The 21056-nt window shown below is 37.1% G+C and overlaps 1 long non-coding RNA gene across 15 annotated transcripts in view; it reads left to right on the top strand.

The window, feature by feature from the left end:
* LOC140530917 (uncharacterized) overlaps positions 1-21056 on the top strand; it is a 1083438-nt gene that overhangs the window by 629741 nt on the left and 432641 nt on the right. For all 15 annotated transcript variants that reach the window (XR_011976155.1, XR_011976146.1, XR_011976158.1 and 12 more), the window contains 2 exons: positions 13319-13599; positions 17647-17791. This is a non-coding gene — a long non-coding RNA (uncharacterized lncRNA). The remainder of the gene's footprint in view (positions 1-13318; positions 13600-17646; positions 17792-21056) is intronic.

The following is a 21056-nucleotide window of genomic DNA, read 5'->3' as shown; positions in this document are numbered from 1 at the left end:
ATGGTGCCCTTTGACAGTCTGGTGAAGCTTGTGGACCCCTTTTCAGAATGTTTTTAAATGCACAAAATAAAATACATAGAATTAGGAGGGAAAAATTAATATAACTGAAATACAGTTATCAGAATTTTTTTTACAGTTCATGCATCCAAGGTTAAGAATTGCTGTTGTAAATTATTTTGCCTTCATTAGCTGTCATATCTGACTATTTCTTGTAAAGACCATCTTCCCAACCAGAAACAAACAACGTTGTGTACTAGGATCATTTCTGGTACCTAATTTGTAGTCTGTGTAGTACTGGGTGGATGCTTAAGAAATACCTGTCAAGTGATTCATTAAAAGAATCAATTGCTCCTGTATTAATATCACCTCAGGACCAAGGAAATGTTCAAGGGTTCAGAAGTGGGACTGGAAGAGGCAAGGAACACATGGAAGCCAGAAATCTTTCTTAAAACCTTTCTTAAAAGGTTGTAGATTAGTATAGAGTCTGGAGGTCTAATTAAGGCAAAAGGCAAAAGAGAAGCAACCAGATTAGGAGCCATGAAGAAAGTTTTTATTCCTTTCTGGAGCAGAAGCCAATTACATTCCATAATCAACAGAGAGCCTACATGTAGGTGAGAGCAAGTGAGTCATTTTAGAGACATGATACATTGGCAACCTGGACTGGGTTTTGATTCTCATTTGAGTGTGACTCCTGACAACTAGAACCCCAAGATACCATATTTAAGGTCTATGGCATTTTTATTAATCATTGTAGCTTAAAATACCAAGAAGGCTAAAAATTAAATAATTTGAAGTAGGCACATGCAAATTTTCTGGTTTGAATGGAAGCTATGAAACAAAATTAAATTCTAATGAGCCCAAAGAATGAGAAAACTCAAAAATATATCATGAATGAAAGTTTAACTCAGACAAATACAAATAATGAAAAGTAAAAGAAAAAAGCAAAAAGATACCTTTAAAAAAACAACTAAGACATTGTCCAAAAATAAATTCTAGATCAAGACATTGTGATCTTCAGGGATTCCCAGGACTGTCAACCAAGCTCAGTTTTCAAATGTGAAGGATGTCCTTTGTAACTTGATAGTCCAGGGTTGGATATCAGCTTTTGGATATACAGCTTTTGGATATACAGCTTTTAATAGAAGCTGTATAATATGCTGTGTCAACAAGCATATTTATGCTTGTTCTTATGTTTATGAATGTTCATAAATAAAAAGTTTATAGCATTAAGGGAGAAATAATAACACAAGTGTGCATTGAAAAATATTGGCTCATATGAGTCTGATCTTCTATGGTATATGAGTAAGTTAACAAACAAAAGTAAGGAAGATAAAACTCTTAAGGAACACATTATATAAAATCAGAACACACTAAGGAATGTTTGGAGTAAAACTATTTTGCATACCAAGCAATCCGAATCCTTAGCATAAATAAAGAAGCAATTTTGTAAACAAAATCAACAATGCATGTCTATCAGCTTGGAATTGAAACCTCAATAGGCTGATTTAATTGGTCAATTTGTGATACATGCATGTATTGCTTATATCTCTGTGTGTACATATATGTGAATAAGCATTGTTTGTAATTGTAAAGAACTATAGATGATCAAACTCTCTAATAGTGAATAATGTCTGAATTAACTGTTGGTGTAATGGAATACCACAATGCTCTTAAAATTTAAAAAAGATCAGACATTCAAAGAATTTTGGAGACATGTGAAACAATGCAAAGCAAAGAAAAGAGAACCAGAATAGTACACCTGCTAACTGTGACTAGGAAAACATATATGCAAATACATAAATGAATAATCAAATGGAGAAGAGGAAACAGTAATTAACAAGCTGTTATGGATATATGGTATTTAAATGTAGATCCATATTTACTTCTTTTAACTACTGTTAAAAGTTTGAAAAGAAAATAAAATTAATGTATAGTGAAGAAAAGAGACTTTCCAGTAACTTGTGTGATGATTTGAGTTAAGAGATCTATGTGACATACTTTTAATTTTTAAATATTAAAGGTTATATGTGACTGTCTTCAAACGATCTCTTCTGTAACTGGATGCTTTAGATATGGACAACATAGTTGCAAACCATGTGAAGTCTTCTCAAATACATCTAAATTAGATTTGACCCCAAAGAACATGAAGAATACGACAATATGAAGGCATGAAAAGACATTCTGGACATATTTAACTCTGTGTGTGTGTGTGTGTGTGTGTGTGTGTGTGTGTGTGTGTGTTGTGTGTATAGGAGCAGTAGTAGTAGTGGTAGTGGTAGTAGTAGGAGTAGTAGTTGTAGTATAGCCATAGCCTCTGAAGAGTTATAACTTAGAGGGTCACAAGGGAGCCTGTTGGAATGAAAACAAGAATCACCAAAAGCATTTTAGATTGTTACTTGATTATTCCATTTTAGGAAACAAGTGACATACATAAACTTCTTAAATTTCCCTTGGAGCTTATTAGGTTATTAGAATTCTTTAATTGAATCTCAGAATGAAGAAGGATACTGAAATCCAGGTACTACACATCAGGCATGTAGTAAGTGTTACTTTCGTTTACTAGTAGCAAGAGAATGAATTTCAATAAATTGCCCAGGTCCAGAACCATTTCCTTGATAGAAAGTACAGCAAAGATTACTAATGTAGAGCACAAAATCAGAGCAGCTTGGAATTAAGAAATGTATTTGTTACATTTTGCAACTTTTCACTAATAACAGTATCAGCTTCAACATTACGTTCCCCAAAATGTCTAGAGTCTCTACACTGAATGTGGACATTTTGTTGATTTCTTGGTTGCATGCTGTCAGTCAAGTAGATACCAATACAAATATGAAATTTTCCTTCTCTGTCTTAAAGTTGTGTTCAGCACATCAATTCTGTTTAATTAACAATAAATACTTATAATAAAGGAGAACATTTTAAAAACATTTTTAAAAAAACTTCTTTGATCAAGGAGATTTTATTCTAGAACCATTCATTCATTTTGTAGATAAAGGAGAAAATGGTTCAAGTTTTTCCATTCCCAGTCTGTGCAACCTCAGTCCTATTCTTTAGAATAATAAACACTAATGTAAAAATTTTCATCTCATCATGTTCCCAAGTATATGCTTGATATCCATTTTCTCTGAGAGAAGGGCTTGGCTTCAATAGCTCTCAAAAAAAAAACCCCAAGCAATATTAAATAATACAACAGATTTGTATAAATGCATTATCAAAAAAAATGTCCTGTACATTTCTTTCTGACTCATAAAGTATGAATAACTGTTTCATAAAACTTATCCTTGCCTGAGGTAGGAACATCTTTTTATGTTTTTTATCTTGTCTCTGCATAGTTAAAGGAATAAGGAATGTCAAGGTATATGTCAATGAAATTCAATGGTTTGCATCAACTAAAAGAATCCTTTTAAAAATAGCTTTATGAGGCCCTTAGGCTGATTCCACCAAACATGAGACTCTGGTCATGCATTCCATTACCAATATTACTGAACTTTGGGTAATTTTTCCTCATTTAAGAGTTCAACTGATGGAAGATGTGAAATACTTTCCTATTTAATTTTTTGGAATAATTTCTCTTCTGCATGTCTAGATCTAAGTAAGCTTTTGTATCCAATCACAGCAACCTCAGGGAACTCTAGAGGGATAAGAGATACGAATAATAAATTCATGAAGCTTATTCCAATCTTGCCTTTTTTTCCATTTTTGATTTTTTTTCTTTTGGTACTTTATGTAGTGTGGATCTATACATGAAAAATTAGATGTAGAATTTAGGCAATTATCTGGATAAATCAGCTCAAAAATAAAATGATGTTTATGTCTGAAATATCCAACTCATTATATCAGTTCATCACTTTGTTTTCTCTGTGTAGACACAATCTCTAATTCAAATGAACTTCTTAGCTTTCCTATAATTCAAAACCTTTCCTTTACTGCCTCCTCTTATTTCTCCATCATCTCCAATATCATCATTTCTCATATTTCACTGACTTTCAGGCTAGACCTGTGATTCATTTTTCTTCTTTCATGATCACCCAAACCGCTGACCAATGCTTCTGGAATAAGACTACCTTTCTCCTACAATATTTCCCAAAGTCAGTTAAGATCTCATTGTAATGACTCCAAATAATTTCTTTCTATCCTCTCTTTCAATTCTTTAGAGCATCAAATTACTCTTGCCACTCTAACAAGATATCTTATGCCTTTGGCTTCTCACAGTTGAATTCTAAATTTTCTTGAACTACAATATCACAATTCTCCTGACTTTTTTTCTGTCTTCTTTCCTTATAAACTCATATTTCTCTTGTGCTTTTCACCAAAATCTACATATATATGTACAGTGTGTTTCTACTAGGAATAATTAACTCTAAGATGAACATTTTTTAAATAATAGAAGCAAAGAATTCCAATTATTCATATTCTAATTTACTTATTCAGAAAGGAGGATAAAATCTTCCAAAAGGGTGTGTCTTTCAAATGGAAATGGATCCTTCAGTAAGAATATTTGCCCAGGAAGTGCAGTTTACATACGATCCTTTGTCAGTTGATTTATGAAAGCAGCATTGGCACAGAAAAATAGCAAATGCAACTCCATTCCACAACTTTCTTATAATTAGCTACTGGCAATCAAAAAAAAAGAGGACTGGAATATCTGCTTGAGTACTGTTAAAGAAAATATGGAAAAGCAACAAGGAAAAAGATCATAGTAAATGATAAGATATTGCTTTATTTTAAATTTAAAAGTTTCAAAAATAGGGAAAAAGAACAAACTCTGCTCTTCATTCATGCCAAGGAGAAGAAATTATGCAGCCTAGAAAGATTCAAATTATTCACCAAACAGAATATTCTTCTCTGGGATGATGCATTTTACTTCAGTGGGATTTCAGACAGGCACTCCCCACCCCATCCACCAGACCCCATAAATGATATGTGGAGGGTAAGAAAAGGATCCTCAACATCTTATTGAGATTTTACATTGGCCTTGATTATTTGGAACTCAGTATCAGTGAGAATTTATTAAGCATCAACTATGGGCCAACTATTGTGCTAAGTGCTGGGGAGACAAAAGCAAAAAATAGTCCCTGATCTCAAGGAATTCACTGTCTAATGGGAGAGAAAATATGCAATTATGTGCAAACAAGGTCAGTTGGAGACAATCAGCAAAGGAAAGGAACTGGCACTATGGAGGATTGGGAAAGACTTCTTCCAGTAATTTAGATTTTAGCCCACACTTGAAGGAAACCAAGGAAGCTAAGAGGCATAATCTGCTCTTGATACTGTAACTTCACATCCTGATCCCATCGTAAAAATGCAAAGAAGAATTCACCATAGGGAACTGAGTGAAGTTATTGGTAGCAGCTAGTTACAGCATATGTGAAATGTGGAGTGAGAATCAGGGATGGCAGATGGACAGCCAGAATGTTATCCTGTTATCTCTGAAATATTAAAACAATTAGTGGAAGTCTTTTGGCATTTTGCATAAACCTCTCTGTGACAGACTTATGGAAAGACAAAGACAAAAATTGCATAGGATGAGATGTGGAGGAATTGGGACCTGTACTGGTGAAGTGAATGCTCTCAGGAACGAGATAACAGCTCAGCTGAGGTATTGATGACATATCATTTGCTAAGAAGATTACTAAACAAAGGGGGCCATCTCCAATCATCCTGATCTCTATCTGGCCACTGGACCCTGATGGCTCTGGAGGAGAAAATTAGGTTGGTGACTTTGCACAGCCCTTCCTCACTTAAATCCAATTCACTTGCAAGTTGTGGCATTACCTTCTTGATGTTACGGTCCTGTTCAAGAATGAAGGACAAACAAGCACTAAAGCAAGCAAGTACTCACTAACTCCCATTAGTAAGTGACCAGAGGTGGCACAGAGTCAGAAATGGGCCTGGAGTCAGAAATGCTCATCTTCTTGAGCTCCAAACTGGCCTCAGACACTTATTAGCTTTGTGACCCAGAGCAAGTCATTTAACCCTGTTTGCCTCAGTTTCCTCATCTGTAAAATGAGCTGGAGAAGGAACTGGTAAATCACTTATGTCTGCCAAGAAAACGCCACATGGGGTCACGAAGAGTCTGATGTTAATGAAAAATTACTCAACAACAACAACCAAAAGTTGTCATCTACAATATCAACTCTTAAAAAAAATCACCTACTTGTCCTATTTTCTGGCAGTCTCATCCTTAAGGTGCAATAACAGGATAATTGCTATGTATATGTATTAATTATAGGAGGCCAATTGGAAAATAGTCAGAAAATGCTCAATAATCTTGACAAATAAACTTAGTCAAAGAATTCATAGACTAGAGGGAATTTAGATAAGATGTTTTGTACAGTTGCATAAGTAAAAGAGTGAGTAGTTGTTTTGAACACCTTGAAAATTTACCCCGGTAGATAGATTTAAAATAATAGAAAGACAGCAAACAGTAATGGTGTGCTTCGGTCATCAGGCTGTGACATTTCTGTTGGCTCCATCTGTGCATAAACTTTATTCTAAGTGGCAGGGGAAGCAACAAAGTAGCATGTTTCCTAACGGGTTGATTATGTTTTTCTTCGAGAAATATTTGTTTCTTTTCTAATATTTGCTACTATATTTAAAAACTATCTCACTATAAGCTAATGACATTGCCTCTTCTTTGTGTCACCAATGCTTACCATGGTTCCTGGCACATGATAAACTCTTAATAAATGAATGCTTGTTGATTGACTGTTGACTGACTGGCATACTAGATTCTTGCATTTGGTACTCTGTTGTATTAAATATCTTAGAAGTGGCCAGGTAGGTGGTATATTGATTGGATAGAGCACCATGCCTGGAGTAAGGAAGACTCATCTTCCTGAATTCAAACTTGGCCTCAGACACTTACTAGCTGTGTGATCCTGGGCAACTCACTTCACCCTGTTTGCCTTCAGTTTTCTCATGTGGAAAATGAGCTAGAGAAATAACAAACCACTGCAGTATCTTTGCCATTAAAACCCCAAATGGGGTCATGAAGAGTCAGATATGACTGAATACCAACAACAAAACAACGAGATGAAATACTGAAGGCTCAGAGTCCTATTTATGCCCAGAGGTGCAAAAATATTAGGTCCCTGTGAATAATGAATCCTGAAAAGCAATGCTATTCTTTGAATTTGCACTATTTGAAGTTAATTATATGTAAAATATTGTAATTGGTTCCAGCCCAATGGAAATATGGCATGCAAATTCAGGTAATGCAACTTCTTAATGAAATTCATCCAGATCTGGCTGCACTGCTTTAATGATGTTTAGCAGAAATATCCTGAAAGTTAACAAAATGAAGATTTTCCACATGAAGTTAATGCAGAAGAATTAGAAAGCATGGTGAAGCTGAACAGGAGAAGAAGTGATCATTGCTGCAGAAACAGGAGAATGTTTTGAGTAAACTGACAAAAAAGATGTCTCTGAAGCAGAGGTTCTTAATCTGGGGTCTGTGAACTTGTTTTTTTAAAAAATATGTTTATGGTCCAATCATTCTGGAGAGGTTTGGAGCTATAAAACTGTGCATGCTTTTTGAGCCAGACTTTTAGGTCTGTATCCCAAAGAGATTATACAAATAGGAGAAGGACTCACATTTACAAAAATATTTATAGCAGCTCTTTTTTGTGGTGGCTAAGAATTGGAAATTGAGGGGATGTCCATCAGTTGGGGAATGGCTGAACAAGTTGTAGTATATGAATGTAATGGAATACTGTTGTGCTATAAAGAAATAGTGAGCAGGTGGATCAGAAAAACCTGGTAAGGCTTATACGAACTGATGCTGAATGAAGCGAGCAGAACCAGAAGACTCACGATGGAAAATGCTATCCACATCCAGAGAAAGAACTTTGGATCCTGAATGCAGAGACTCTTTGTTCCCCTTTTCTTTTGTTGTTTTGTTTCTTCTTTCTCATGGTTCCTCCCATTTTTCTAATTCTTCTTTAAATCAGGACTAATGTGAAAATATATTTAGTATGAACATATAAGTAGAGCCTATATCAGATTGCATGGCATCTTGGGGAGGGGGAAGGGAAGGGAAGAAAATTTAAAACTCAAAATCTTATGGAAGTGAATGTTGAAAACTAAAACTGAATTATTAAAAAATGAAAATCTTAAAAATAATTAAGAGAATTCATTTATAATCCTGTGTATTTTATTTTATGCATTTAAAATCATTACCCCAGAAGAAGGGTCTATAATTTTCACGAGACTGTCCAAGGGATCCATGACACAAAAATAATTAAGAGCCCCTGCTTTAATTTAAACTGATTCTTTTATTGAGGAAAGAAAGAATTTAGAAGATAACTAGTTCAATCTTTGATTTTGAAACTACAATCTGTTCCCCGGAAGGTATGTAGGAATATAGCTATAAACCAAATGTTGAGTGGAGTAAGTTCTTAGGTTTATGTCCTGGATTCCATTCATATTTACCCTAGGTTCCCCTTCATTTACACCTAAACATGGCATAGATAGTTTCAACTTACAAATGAATTTTAAGATCAGAGATTTAGATCTAAAAGAGACCCTAGAAGTCATGTAGCCCAACTCCCTCATTTGATAGATGAGGAAACTGAATGTCAGTGAAGTGAAGTAACTTGTTAGATGGCAGAGTTGAGATTCTAACTCAGATCTTGTGACTTTAAGTTCAGTGCTGTTTCTACTATACCACCCTTATATACCATTACATGGTTTATACAATTTTCCTCCAAAAACCCATTGATTCAAATATGACAAGTATTACTTATGCCCATCTTGCAGATTAGGAAGTAGAGTTATGGAGAAGATTGTTTATTGTCTAAGGTCTCGCCCAGATAGGTAGACATCAGAGTAAAAGCCTAGGTCATTTAACTCAAGTCTGGTAGCATTTCACTATGCTAAAATGTAAGCTAATTGTTTGCAACTCAGAATACATTTTCCCTAAAAACAGTGCTGTAAAGGGTGATTAGGTTCTCTATCCAGCTCATATAAACCTATTTTATATATAATTAACCTTCATCTATTTTGTAGTGTTTTCATAGCATACAAACACCACCAATGACAAGGTTTCAAGGCTAAAGACTGGTATCCCAGGGACACAGATCTCTCCTTACTAATTCTGCAGTGAGATCAGGGACTCTCTGAATATCAATCCAACAGTGGTGACTCTCATGACCTGAATCAAAAGATCTAGGAAAATGGTGATTGAAGGTCTGGGTTAGGTATGGATCAGAAGAAACTTCAAGGGTAAGGGCATGAAGATCTGTAAGAATATTGAGGGGTATTTGGTGATGAAAAACAGAGCCAGAGGTCAGCATGAGACCACTGTATGTTTGGTGACTAGAGAAAAGGAGGCAGAGAGAACAACGGGATTGATAAAGGAGCAATGGGAGGAAAAGACAGTAAAAGACACAACTTTGCTACTTTTAAAATTTGCTTTTTGCCATGGTGATAGCAAATGTGCCGATATCTTAGGACTAATATGTAAGGTGGCAAATGTCAGTTTTCCCTAATTCTGCTCAGTTTTCCCAGGACAGTGGAGTGGTCTAGTGTTACTTTATTAAATCAGGCTGATTGATATCTCAATTCATTTTTATTTCATGAAGTATTTATTATATGTGCAAGACTCTGTGCTAAGTACTAGGAATACGAAAATAGAACACAGACCCCGCTCTCAAGGAACTGACAATCTAATAGATTACAAAAGACATGTTTAATCATGTCTGATTCTTTGTGACCCTATTTGGCTATTTCTTAGTAAAGATGCTGGAGTGGTTTGAGGTGAACAGGGTGAAGTGATTTGCCCAGGGTCACACAGCTAGTAAGTGTCTGAGACCAGCCTGAGGCCATGAAGATGAGTCTTCCTGACCCCAGGCCTGGTGCTTTATCCACTACATGCCTCTTTGAAAAGACTAGTACTTCCCAAATTATGGCCTTCCCTATATAATCTTCCTCACTTTTTCACTTGGAAGAATGGAAAAGGGGAAGAGAAAAGTGGGGAGATTGTTGGAGAAGGGCTATTCCAACTCCCATTTTATAGCTGAATAAATTAAGGCAGGGAGTGGTTAGGTAACTTGTCCAAGGCCACAAAAGTACTAACTGGCAAAGACAGAATTTGAATTCAGGTCCTCTGACATTGTTTTTGACATCTTTATATGTTGTCTCAATATTTGGACAACAGGCCATCCTTCTCTTTTTTTTCTCTACTATCAGTACAAACTAATGTAGATTTATAAAGATCTTAATTATATTAACAGTATATGTGTATTATATATATATACATACATATGTGTATGTATATATGTGTGTGTGTATACATATATATATATACATAGCACATTTATTTGTCACTTTCAGGTTTGCAAAATGCTTTCATCATAACAATCTTCTCAAGCAAGCATTCAAGGCTAATCAAGTATTGAAAGCAGGCTCCATTTTGCTTTTTCTTTTCTGTCCTCAATGCTTATATCTTCAACATAGTTTTTGCACATGGTAAATGCTTTGTCATTAATTCATACATTATCCCCATTTGACAAGTAAAGAAAATCCTGCATTGAGAGGTTCTATGACTTTTTTTAATGATCATACAACTATGTAGTGTCCCAGGCAAGATTCGAACCCAAATCTCTTGATACCAGGTCCACTCGTGTATTAAAACATACTAACTACTTCATATTTATGGAACTTTTGGAAGGAGAACTATACATGAATGCTGTGAATCTGCTCTACTCTGTTTATCTAGTTAGGGAAGTTTGTAAATACATTCTATTTGTGAGAGCTGAGACCATCAAATAGTAACAAAAATTGGCACTTGAAGGCTTGATTTTTAATAATATAGAACACAGGCAACTAGGTGGCATAGTGGTTGAGCACTGGCCTTGGAGTCAGGAGGACCTGAGTTCAAATTTGGCCTCAGACACTTACTAGCTCTGTGACCCTGGGCAAGTTACTTGCCTCCAAAAATAAAAAAATAAAATACCATAGAACACAGACCTCAAACTCCTCCTGAGCATCAGTCCTTTGTCCCTTTATTCTGAGGAATGTATCAGATCAACAAATCATTGTGAAGAGAAACAAAGATTGAACTAGTAGCAGTGAAAATTGACAAATGACATTAATTTAGAACAAACATGAAATCTAACCCTGAGACCACTGCTCTAGGATGTCCATTTCATAGAATCATAACTGCAGAGCTGGAGGAAACCTTAGAAGTCACTGGGTCCAAATCTTTCATTTTATAGGTGAGGAAACTGAGACTGAGTGACTTGCTTAAAGTCACACAGTTGGTAAGTGTCCAAGGTAGGATTTGAACTCAGCATTTCTTGACTCAAGCCCAGTGCCCCCCAACTGCCTAATATGTGCTGTAAGTGAAGTTGTATTCTATTATACATCCCCTATCAAAATTTCCCCTTTCAAAATCACTGTATTAGTTTTGAGATAGAGATGCTTCACTATAGTCTGGTCTCAGAATTAATTTGCAAGGTAAGGCTGGCAGGTAATTTGCTGAAATTACCTAATGTGTCTTCCATTCAAATTGGTTATATTTGAAAGCAATTGACTTAGATAAGATATTAATGGATCTTAAGGGAATAAGGATACACCATATCAAGAAAATGTCAGTTGGTGTGAATGAGTCGAGGGCAATTGTATTTACTTTGGCTGTATTTTTTTACGAATACTGATGGTATATGTATAAATTGTTTCCCCTGAAGCCTGGACATTAGGGTGGTATGTCATTTTTGTCTTTGTATCACACAGCACATAGCATAATGTCAGGTGTATTTTAAAATTTTGATTCAGATCTATGATTTCATGAGGGTTAGGAACTGATGAAGAACTTCCTTCCACCAACGCAAAGCATTAACTTCTCTACAGTTTCTAGTTTCAGAGAATTTCTTAGAGCATAGAGAGGTTAAGTGCCTTGTCTAAGGTCACACAAATAATGTTGGTCAAAGTCAACTGAAATCATTCCGACTCTGAGTCCAGCTCTCTCTATACTACAGTGTATAGCGTCTCAGTGCCTTAGGCATGTAGATGACATAGACTCAAAGTCTCTTAATATTTTGCTTGCCCACCTCTGTATATGCTCCACGTTATTGGTATCTTTCCTGAATTGTGGCTTCATTCATCCAACATGAATAACCTGTTGACTGACTAAGGATTATTTTTGGCATCATCGTGGAGGATGACTTGGGGAAGGAAGAGAATAGGCAGGAAGAATAATCAGGGACTTTGTGAGTGATTATTACACAAGAACTCTTAAGATGCTAAATGCTGATTAACTCACTGAGGTAGAATTCATAGAAATTGACCAGTGAATGGAGATGGGGACAGGCTGAGGGATGGTGAGACAGTCAGTCAGTCAACAAGCAATTATTAAACACCTATCATGTCCTAGGCTCTGGGCTGAAAAAAAAGCCCCCACCATCAGGAAGTTCATAGTCTAATGAATGCAGGAATAAAGTATTTATTAAGCTCTTTTTACGAACAAGGAACTGCACCAAGCATTCAGGATAAAGACAGGAAACTAATGTAGTCCCGGCTCTCAGTGGACAATTATCTACAAACAAGTTATATAGAGGAAAAATTGGAAATAGTCTCGAGGAAAGGTGCTAAGATTATGAGGACTGGAGAGGGCTTCTTGTAGAAGACGGGTTGGTGAGACTTCAAGGAAGCCTGGGAAGCCAGGAGACAGAGATGAGGAATGAGAGAGTTCCAGTCATGGTGGGGACATGCTTAGAGTTGGGAGATAGAGCAGGGGGAAGAGAAAAGGAAAAGGGAATTATGGATGATGACTCTGGGTCTTTGTAATTGAAAGAATGATGGTGACCTCAACAGAAACAAGGAAGTTGAGAGAAGAAACCAGGTACAATCACTGTGTTGGTTTTGAGATAGAGATATTCACTACAGTCTGGTCTCAGAATTAATTTGCAAGGTGTGGCTGACAGGTAGTTTATAGTATAGTATCTCCCATTGATAATGGTCATATTGAAAGTAATTGACTTAGAGAAAATATTAATGATCTTGAGGTTTTTGGTCATATTAACTGGCTCCAATCAACTTGAGTGATTTGATTTGCAGAGCAAATATTTGTTAAGATAGCTAAGAAAATGTTCCTGGAATGGTCAGTTCAGTGATTTCATCTCATCACAGAGTATAAATGAATTCAGCAATTTTTTTTTTTAAGACTAAGAAAAAGACACAGAATTTCTGCATGGGAGAAACGACTGGCTATTAGGACAGACATGGATTTTTAGGAGGGCCAGCACCATGGATACACAGGAGAGGGAGTGACTTAAGAGTACTTCATTTTAATCATCTCCCCTGCTTTATTTTCCAGCTCTTCTGCTTGAAGTGAAGCCAAGCAGTTCATTACAATAAGGCAGGAGAGAAAGCTGCTGGCAACTCTGTCACCATGGCAGCGGCATCTGGAGAACATGCAAAATGCATTATTCCAGGAGCTGAGAAGATTGATTTCAGAAGTTGTTCTGGGAGGCTGGATTGTCTGGGATGTTAAATCAATTCTCTTCAAACGCCTGGATTCCGTGCAATGCCATCATCCTCAGAAGAGGAGACCCAACATATTAAATCCTGACATGCCTTAAGGATGGTCAGCACCAGGTAAATGGGAAGCCAGAAAAAAATGAAAAGGAAGAAGGAATGGGGTTAGAGCTAGGAGTCTGAGGGTCTTGAATGCCTTGGGAGTACATTATTATGGGAACTTCATAAATGCTAGATGATGATAACTTTTGAAAGGGAAGAATGAAGTTGTGGATTTTAAAAATGGATAGAAATAAAGAGTGAAGTGATGAAAAATCCTTCTTTCCCCTAAGAAGCTTGATATTGTTATCTACTACTATTAAAAAAAAGCCCCTCAGATTCTTGATAGGAAAGTTGATTCTCATGGTCAAAAGACCTGAGTACAAATCTTAGCTCTAACATTGAGTAGGTGAGTGACTCTGGGCAAGTCACCTAACTGTTCTGCAGCCTTTTCTTCCTTTTTATAATGGCCATTATGATACTTAAAATCCAATCAAATTTCGCAAACACTTACTAAGGCTCGAAGATATGCATGGCCCTGTGCCTATTCATGGAGATGCAAAGATAAGGGGAAAAATAGAACCTGCCCTCAAGGGGCTTATATTTTATTGGAGAGATATAGCATGTATGGCCATGGTTATAGATAGATGAAGATATGTGTCAGTATGTATACATATGTCTGTATAATCATGCTATGTAAGCTTATACAGGATTATTTGAGTTGGAAGGTAAGTCTAACAATGGGGTGGTCAGGGAACAACAAAAGCCTACTGAGATCTCTTTAATCCTACCTCTGTCATCCAGGCTTCGCCCTTTCCCCAGTTTTGTGCCATTTGTATACTTAATAAGCCTGCCCTCTCTGTCTTTATGGAAGCGATTGATAAAAGTGGTAAACATGGCAGGCTAAGCACAGATTCCGGGGCTCCTGTACTCAAGACGTCTTTTCAAGCTGATATGTAACCGTTAATGACTACCCCTTGAGTGTGGTCATTCAAACAGTTCTTAATTCATCTGTTAATACAACCCACATGTCTCCATCATTTCCAAATCAATAGCATGAAATATTTTGTCCAACGTTTTGTTTAAAATCTAGGTAAATTATCTACTACTAGAGAAAAACTACATTATTTCCCTGACTTACTGGTTTGGTAACTAAAAAAAAAAAAAAGAATATAAAGGTATACTCACATGACCTATTCTTGATAAAGTCATGTAGGCTCGCTATAAACGCTGCTTCATTTTCTAGACGTCCATTTGTCTCTTTAATAGAGTATAACCTGGGGAATAGTTAGTGAGGGTCCAGTCCTCAGAACATACGCAGGGGACTCTTTTTGCTGCCAGCCTATGTGGAGGATTTGGTGAACTTGTTTCTCATGTACATAATAATGTGTAACAGACATGCCTTGCCCCAATTAAGAGCATATGCAGGTACTCATTCATTATTTCCTGTCTGCTTACAATATGGTAAATGCAAGCCCTTTAATTTTGTCAAACTTTGACAAACAGGTCAAACTGCATCGTCTCTTTCCTGGTGGTGATTTAGAGAAGAAATGCTATTAGCTCCTGAGTGAGAAGAGAGATACCCAAAGCCTTTACTTCCTCAACTAGACAACCATATGGGCCATGAACATAAGTCCCTGATATTTCTTCTGTCCTTGTTCTGTTTCTTTCCTGGTCTTAAGGAAAAGAATATTGGACAGAAAACAGCCTTGTGAGTTTTACAAGTTTGGAAGAGCCAGCAGAATTTTCCAGTAGCTGAGCCTAGTGAGCAGTGACTTCTGAGGCACAATCTACTTGACCCATATCTTCAGTGGATAGATCTGGCAGCCACGACACCATGTGTTTGCTGTAGGCAAAGGAGCAACTCATTAATTTGCTAGGTTGTGCCTGGAAATTAATTCAGTGGAAGGAGGAATATGTGTCACATCCATTTTGAATTTTAACCTACTTTCTGCAGGGACCAAAGTGGTAAAGCAGAGAATGTGGCTGTAGTTGTAAGGAATATGTTTGTACTTCTGGTTTTGCTCTAGTTTTTCCAATAAATATCACTTTGTAAAAGATGTTAACTGCTTATAGGAGATATCAAATTGCTATCAAATAGTTAAATGATGCTGAGGAGATTCCAGCGGATATTGGTGAATGATAATGGGGCAGTATTCACTTGTGATTGATGCTTGGGGCTTGAGCTGATCATGTTCTAGAAGGACCCTACTAGATCAGTAAGACACCCCCAGAACCCTGACGGTGGAGTGAGGTCAGATGAGCACTGGGGCCTTTGACTCATTAGGTCACATGAAGGTTGGAAAAGTTACTCTAGAGCTAGTAAGATCTACCAGTGTATCTCAAGATTTTTTTCTTCTTCAGAAATTGAAGACAAGTTCATTGGAAATTGGCAGGCTCTAGTTTTTTCCTTCTATGAAAACTAGGATAACATTTATTCTTCTCTAGTTCTGTGGTATCTCTCCCATTCTCTACAATCTTTCATTTATGACTGATGGTGACTCAGTAATCATGTTTACCACTTCTTTCACTACTTTAGGTGTAGTTCATTTAGGTTAGGTGCCTTGAATTTGCAAGGACTGCTAGGAGCTTTTACCACCTCCTTACTATCTTGAAAATTAACTCCCCTTGAGTCATTTCTGTTCTGATATTTCCAGTGCACATACCATTCTCCTTGGCAGAGAAAACAGAAACGAAAGAACTGAGTGGCACTATATTCTCTCTGATGTCATTGACCATGTTATTGACCATCTATCTGAAGCATTGGGCCCATCCCTACTTTGATCTTTTCCTTTCTTCCAATATAGCTAACCCCCATCCCTCATCTTTTTGTTTTTCTTTCCTGATCAACCATAGCTCATTCTGGGCTTTACAACACCTGACACTATTCTTATAGGACTGTTTTCTGTCTTTGCAGAGTTCCTCTGTTGCCTGCTTTTGTTTTCATCTTCTGCACATTTCTTTTTAAAAATTGAAGTTAGTTGGTTAGTTCTGTGTACACCCACATCGTTCTTTTCAGAAAACTCATTTTTCCTCTTCTTTGTAACTGTTTCCCTTAATGTCTTCAAATTTTCATTCTTGGCCTTCTAACATCCCTTCTGTATTGATTTCCCCTATAATTTTTTATTCAAGGGAATTCTATCTATCCCTCTTCTGAAACATGGTTTCTATCCCTTTTTGAAACATGGTCTACTAAAATTTTGCATTAGATTAGCCTGTTCCCAGATTATCCTTCTCTATCACAGATTTTGAGATGTAGCAGTCACTTCCTCATCAAGGTTCCCATCATTTCCAATGCAATAACAAGTTTTTCTGGTTAGTAAGAATCATATCCAGAATATAAAATCACTTCGATAGTTCCTCTACATTTTAAAGGATGAAATTATCAACAAAGCAATAAAGATGTTACTCAATGCTCCGGTTTTTTGTTGAAGAAAGACAGCTTGAGTAAATGTTTGAAAAATCAAAGTTCCTTATCACCTTTCAACAAGCCTCTGTAGCGGACTTTAGACCTGTTTCTTGGATTCTTCATCTATACTTTTTTTTTTCTGTCCATAGTAGTATACTTTGCTGACAAAGTCACTTATGTCTCATCTTCACCCAAATGTTCTCCATGATGCTTCCCCACATTGGTTCCTGGATGTACTCATACAAATATGCCTTCTCCGTATCCTATTCCTTTTTAAGAAGACAAAATATCCAGTCATCTTATAAAGGACTTTGGCCCTTTATTATGACTCATGACTGGTTTGATTGTTTCCCCATCCTCTTCCCAATTTGATGAATGATGACTGACTATACTGACCAGTTTATCACTTTGGGGCGTGTAGACATAGAGTAAATGAGGTAGTTAGGTATTTGGGATTTCGGAGTTTTTGAAAGGTTTGCCTCAGAAAGCACTGACTCAGACATTTGTAGCTCATGAAGTTTCTCATCAGTCATCTGGGCCAAGGCCTGTAAAGTTTCATTTTCTGTTCTGTGAAAGTTGTTATCATGGGGGTTGGAGAATGGGTAAGAGTGACTTCCAAAATTCTGGATATCACATGTTTGAGAAACCTCATCTTTATGTGACCTAACTGCCATTTCTAATCATAATGGGCTGAACAGATATTTCCTGTTTTGTTTCAGCCTAAGTGAGCATGTGGAAACTTGAGAGGAGCTAGTTTCCAGTCATGAAGACTCGGGGATTGGCATTGTATGAGGATGAAGTCTCCTATTTGATTGAGAAGTGGGAAGAACTAATGACTTGGGGTGCTGAACCAGAACTTAGTCGGTAAGCAAAAGTAGGTAAACAAACAAACAAACAAACGCCTTAAACTCTCCCTTTCCTTCGTGGCTATGGGCAAGGCATGCTTATTTTGAGCTTGTCTTGAGAGTGGGAAGGGCGAATGAATATTACAAGCTGGAAGTTCCCAGGTGACCCTGTGAATTTTGAAGATCCAGAGGTCCCAGAGGACCCAGAGGTCCAAGTTGAAGGTGGGAGTAGCAGCGACATCCACAGTCGGTTTAGCAGCAGTGGAGTCATCTAGCCTAGTAGCCAAGTGGACAGTTTGGCCCAGCCCAGCAGCAACTATGACTGGTAGCTAAGCAACTTGTTTAAATTAGACTATTAGTAGCCAAGCCCAGTTTGACTTGGCTGAGCAGTGGCACACCTTGTCCATTACTTACTCCATACTCTGCAGCAAACATCATGGGGAATCTACAAAGGGAGAAAAGAATTTCCAGGACCAGGAATTAGGAGATACCCCTTTGCCACATCTGTTCTCTACACATGTGCTTTACTACCATGTACTTTAGGGTAGATGTCATTTTTTCCACAGACCCTGGGTGTTTTGGTGAGAAAGTATACTCACAGGTACAATGTTATCTCCAGCCCTAATATTGCTACTGAGTTTCAGTCCTACCTTACCAACCATCAATTTGGGACACCCCAAATTGGATAGGCATCCATAGGCATCTTCAACTCAAGTTGTCCAAAACAGAACTCATTATCTCTGTCCCCTTTCCTCCAACCCTTCTGCCTTCCCAGCTTCTCTACCACTATAGGAAACCACCATCTTCCCAGTCATATAGACTCACCAACTCAGGGTTACCCATAACTCTTCCTTTGCACTCAACTTACATTTCTAGTGTCTACCTTTACAACATCTCTCATATTGTCTCCTCTCCACTCACACTGAGGACACCATGGTTCAGACCTTCATTTCCTCAGACCTGGACAACTCCTGTAGCTATTAGGTTTTCCTGCCTCAAGTCTTTCTCCACTCTGTTCCATTCCACTCAGCAGCTAATGTAATTGTCCTAAAGGTTAGGTATGACCATGTTATCCCTTTACTTGATAAATTTCAATGGTTCCAAGATTTGCTCCTGAAAGATCAAATAGAAATTCTTTACAACTCATAAAGCCTTTCACAAACTGGTCCCTTCATATCTTTCTGATCTTATTTTTGACTATGCTTGATGCATTCTTTTTATAATCTAGGTACACCAACCTCCGTGTTGCTCCTCACATGACACTTCATCTTCCTTCCTCCTCCCCTCTAGGCATTTACCCTGACTGTCCACCATACCCAGAATACTTTTCTTCTTTACCTATAACTCAAGGTTTCCCATCTTCCTTCAAGACTATGTTCAAATCCTCCCCAGGTTCCCTCAACAATTACCTTTCATTTAGTGTGCATGCGTGCACACATACATACACATACAGACATATATGTGTCCTTGGTATAGAGTTATTTGCATATTGTCCCTTCCATTAGACTGTGAGGTCCTTGAGAGAAAAGGTTGCATTTTTGCCTTTCTATATATCCTCAGTGGTTAGCATGGTGCACACAGTGGGTGCTTAATAAATGCTATTGACTTACTGAATGACTGTGACTCCAAATCCATCACTCTCAAACTTTTTGAGGCATCTAGTTGGCATAGTAGATAGAATATTGGAATAAGACTGAGAAAGATCGAGTTCAAATCCAGCCTCAGACACTGCTGTGAACCTGGGTAGGTCACTTAGAGTTTGTTAGTTTCAATTTCTTCAGCTGTAAAATGGGCATAATAGTATCTGCCTCTGAGACTTGTGATGATCAAATACAATACCATGTAAACGTCTGTGCAAAATGAAAAGTACTATGTAAATACTATTATTATAACTGTTGTTAATCTACTGTCTATATCATGGTGGCTGATTTTGAAATATTATTCAGCTTATAGCAGGGAAGGTTATTGATTTTTATCAATTCATATTTAAGAGCTAATTGTTTTGCAATATTTTTATGGCACCATTCAGTTAGACAAAAATAATCTAATTCGGTATTTGGTTGTTTAGGGTGTCATTATAAAGTTTCTGCACCTGTTATCCTGAGAGTTTTCCTGTGTTTTATAATTATTTGAGAAGTAGCTGTGGCTGATGGCTAGAGAGCTGATCACAGAGTCAAGAAGAGCTAGGTCAAGCAGCATGACCCTGGGCAAGTCACTTTTCTCTGTGCCTCTATCATCTTTATAAGTTGCAAAGTAAAAGACAATCGGCATTAAAGAGGAAATTCCCCAGTTGAATGAAATCACAGATTGCATAAAACATAAAAATCAGTCAGTTGTGATTTGCATTATTAACAAAGTAACTATAATAACAGGAGCAAGAAAAATCTATTTTTTTTGTAGCAGTTGAAAAGGATTCAACAGCTTTTCTTGGCTTTGAACCAGAAACTAGCAACCAGTAGCTTTCATAGGTTAATAGAAGTTTAGACTGGGAGGAATTTTAGAAGTCATCTAGTTGCATTTACAGGTAAGGAAACTGAGAAGTGATTTGCCTAAGGACACACATAACAAGTATAGACTTGAGATTCCAACCCAGATTCCCCAAATCTATCATTCTTTCCACTATACCATATTGTTTGTCAATAAATGTAGCTATAATGATAGCCTGTATCTTGTGAGCTTGCTTTGTATCTTTTTCCCTATTTGAACTTTTCTTTCTTTTATTCTTTTTGAAGGATGAAAACAAAGACCCTCCTAGTTAGCAGCTACACCCATGTCCTCGATATATTAAATAGTCCCACCAGTACGAAGGCAAATTCTGGCATATGACAGGGTTTAATCAATGTTTGCTGACTGAGTATTCCTGACTTTCCTATAAATGATTTGCTCTTTCTCTTCCTTTTCCTTGTTGCCAAGCACTGAGTGACCTTTTCTTTGTTGATAATCAATCAATAACAGAAGCCCAAAGCACTTTCAGCCTTGGCAACTAATCTGCCCAGTCTTTGACAAGCTGTTAAAGACTCTTACATCTCCTAACCTTTAAAATGTTAAGACTCCATGGTCTTGTCAAGATGGTGCAGAGGCTGTATCTCTATGGTCCAAAGTAAAGTGGTGACTGATTACAAAGTAAGTTAGACCAATGTAGAGAGTCAACCTCTGTTTAGGGTCTATTAGGACAGTTACTTCCCCTAATTGTCTCCACCAATCACATATCTTAGCTCATTTATTTTGTACTGCCTTGGAGAGAGTTAAGTAGCAAAACGGTTGCCACAGCTGATTAATTAGAT

The sequence above is a fragment of the Notamacropus eugenii genome, chromosome 3, assembly GCF_028372415.1.
Source record: "Notamacropus eugenii isolate mMacEug1 chromosome 3, mMacEug1.pri_v2, whole genome shotgun sequence".
Taxonomy (NCBI): domain Eukaryota; kingdom Metazoa; phylum Chordata; class Mammalia; order Diprotodontia; family Macropodidae; genus Notamacropus; species Notamacropus eugenii.
The sequence above is the reverse complement of the archived record's forward strand: the minus strand, read 5'-3'. Positions and strand labels throughout refer to the sequence as shown.